Source organism: Drosophila erecta, unplaced genomic scaffold, assembly GCF_003286155.1.
Source record: "Drosophila erecta strain 14021-0224.00,06,07 unplaced genomic scaffold, DereRS2 tig00000021-arrow-pilon, whole genome shotgun sequence".
NCBI classification, from domain to species: domain Eukaryota; kingdom Metazoa; phylum Arthropoda; class Insecta; order Diptera; family Drosophilidae; genus Drosophila; species Drosophila erecta.
The window spans coordinates 4,901,420-4,905,117 of NW_020825198.1; positions in this window are offsets into that span (position 1 = coordinate 4,901,420).

The following is a 3,698-nucleotide window of genomic DNA, read 5'->3' on the forward strand; positions in this document are numbered from 1 at the left end:
ATACTAATTAGTGAGACTCACTGCCGAGGAAACTTTGTGCCAAAAATATATGGTTTTGATGCATATCCAGCTAATGATCCAAGTGTTGGCAATGCTAGAGGAGGAGCTGCGATCTTTATAAAATCTAGCTTGGTGCATTATCCTCTGAGCCCTGTTACCAGCGAAAAAGTACAAATAGCGTCTGCAGGAATAAACACAGCGCTTGGTGTGATCGACTTTGGTGCGATTTACTGTCCTCCTCGTTTCACATGGACAACAAATGAATTTGCTGACATACTACCGCTAAATCATCGAAAATTTATAATTGCAGGAGACTGGAATGCATCTCACTGGCTCTGGGGCTCAGGAAGATGCAATCAAAGAGGTCGCGCTCTCGCGGATCTTATTCTTAGTACGGAAGTCAACACGCTGGCTACAGGCAGTCCTACTCGGTATCCGTACGGTAGGAGAGGAACTCCAAGCTGCATTGATTTTGCAGTAACGAAAGGCGTTCTCGATATTCATGCTTCCATAACATCGGCTCCTGATCTCAGCTCTGATCACCTGCCTCTTATCATAACGCTGGATGTCACAGCATTGACATATCCTACAGCAGATCGATTGATAACCAGACACACCAACTTAGAAATGTTCTGCGGTCTTCTAGAGCAATCTCTGTATCTTGATATAGAAATCAACTCAGAAGAAGATATTGAGGACGCAATCAACCTATTTGCTGTAAAGGTGAAATCGGCAGCCATAACAGCTACACGAACGTTGACACAGAGACCCGTAGCAGCAGGTATACCCCTCACACGGGAAATTCTTATTTTAATTGCTGAAAAGAGACGACTTCGGACAAGATGGATGAGGTCCCGCCACCCTCTAGACAAATTAGAGTGGAACAGAGCTCAACATATTCTCCGTAAGAAACTGGTGGACCATAAAGCTGCATGGTTCGACGAGAGGCTTACCAACACTGGTACTGGAAGCGAAGCGAGGCATTCTCTATGGAAAGCGACGCGTAGTATAAAAAGGAGGTGCCCCAGGAAGGCACCACTAGCTAATGAGAACGGAACATGGTGTCGTTCTGACAAGGAACAAGCGGAAGTGTTTGCTAGGCACTTAGCTGAACGGTTCAAGCCCTTTAACCTTGCCAGCCAACAGGAAAAACAAGAAACGCAGGAAGTCCTCGAGCAAGCGCTGCAAATGGATGCACCGATTCTCCCGTTCGACCAATGTGAGATATCAGCGATCATAAACCGCCAATCCTCTAAAAGAGCACCAGGCCACGACATCATCTGCAACGCTACTCTGAAGGCGCTGCCTACTCACGCGATCTCTTACATAACGTTGATCTTCAACGCTATGTTGAGGTTGCATTACTTCCCTGCCCAGTGGAAATTTGGCTTAGTGAGTATGATCCACAAGCCCGGAAAGCCAGAGAGTGACCCAGCATCCTACCGGCCAATCAGTCTCCTCCCATCAATCTCGAAGATCTTTGAGAGACTTATCTCTGCCCGAATTGCTGGGATAATGTCATCCAGAAGAGCCATCCCTGATCACCAATTTGGATTTCGTGCAGGTCACAGTTCAATAGAACAACTGCACCGCATCGTTGACCAAATATTGCAAGCCTACGATGAGAAAGAATACTGCAATGCGCTCTTTTTGGACATTAAGGAAGCATTCGACCGAGTCTGGCATATTGGCCTATTGGCCAAAATAAAAATGACACTACCAGCACCGTATTACTTGCTAATGCGGTCCTACTTGGCGAATAGGCAGTTCGCAGTACGTTTCCACTCCGCAACCTCAGGGATACATGAGGTCAGTGCAGGAGTGCCTCAAGGAAGTGTACTGGGTCCATTATTGTACTGTCTGTATACCAACGATATGCCGCAGCCAAATGCTAGTATGGACGCCAACCCTGACAGGATGACTCTAGCCACTTTCGCCGATGACGTCTGTGTTACTTACAGATCATCCTGCGAATATGAAGCAGCAGACGGCCTACAAGAGTACGCTGACAGGTACGAGAAATGGGCAAGAAGATGGAATATTGGCATAAATGGTCAAAAGTCAGCTAACGTGTGCTTCTCACTAAGGAGGAAAACACCACCTGCTGTTCAACTAGGTGAGGAGATGGTACAGCAGTGTAGTACGGCCAAATATCTTGGCATAACATTAGATCGCCGGCTCACATTTGCTCCCCACATAGCAGCCATCAAAACAAGGGTGAGAGCAGCTGTGACAAAGCACTGGTGGCTCCTAAGAAGCAACAGTAAACTCTCCACCCGAAATAAGCTCACCCTATACAAGCAGGTCATTGCTCCCATCTGGCAATATGGTTGCCAAATCTGGGGGATAGCAAGAGATAGCCAAATCAAAAAAATTCAGGTGGCCCAGAACAAAATAGCGAGACAAATTACAGGCTGTGAGTGGTACATTCGAAATAGCGTGCTACATAGGGACCTAAAACTAGTTACGGTACTACAACAAATCAACTTCCACTCCAGTCGGTACAACTCAAGACTGATGAACCACAGGAATCGTCTCGCTAATGATCTCACCATTACTCGACCGAGGCAGAGGATCAAAAGACGTCAACCAAGAGACTTAGTGCTAAGATAACAATAGCTTAATAGCTAAACATTAATTATAAAACAACATGAGAGTATTAGACCAAACTAGAAAAAGCTATATTAAATATTCCCTATAGCCGGAGCGCCAATTGGCAGAAACAATAGAAAATAAGGTAATAAAAGGGTTCATAGCTATCCTGTATATCTTAATAAACTACAATAAAAAAAAAAAAAAAAAAAAAAAAAAAATTATTTGAATGCGACCGCATAAATAAAGCTGCATACTTTGCTGCATCAGTCGACTACGAGATTTATTGTGAAATTCTTGCGCACTTATTTTAAATTAATAACCATCCATTTCTCTCTGAAAGTGCGCTATGCATTTTTCAACGCATTTTTCTCGCATTTTCACTTTTAAAATCTGCTTATTTTCAAACTACTTGCACTTTTCAATTACGCAAATATTTTTTGGTAAAACGGTTTAAATTCGTTGAACGAGAAAACAATGCATTGTCAAAACTGGGTAATGATTTTTGTCGAATTTTTCACTAAAGCTTAAATTCAAATAACAAGTTTTCTTGATGAAAAATACTTAACATTTTTAAATAATTATGCAGTTAACATAGTGCAAATTTAAATAATTCCTTATTATGAATGAGATCAAAAAAGTCAAGTCTTAAGTGCTTAAAATCTTCTGTGAAAAATGGCGAAATATCTGAAAACTTGTCGCGCCCTAAAGTATGCAGCATTTTTTAAACTTCTGCGTATGTGTGAATGCGTGTGGTTTTACTCCTGCGGCTCCTCGTCCGGCACTTACGACTAGATGTCCTTATAGCTAACAACGCATCCGAGCACTTACTTGCCATACGGATGCTGGTTGATGTCCGGCGAGTGGCGCATCAGGGTGGCACTCCCGCTGCCCGGAGACAAGGTGAGGCTGCCCTCGTGGCTGCCGTTCATGCTGCTCGAGCAGGTGGCCGGAACGGATACGGTGACTGTGCCGCCGTGACCGCCGTGACCGCCGTGACCACCGCCCATCATCTTCTCCGTCTCCTGGCGGCTGTTGGCCATTATCCGGCGGATCGTGGGCGCGCAGGGAGTGCGTCAGAGGCGCGACTCCTGCGCATGCTCGTG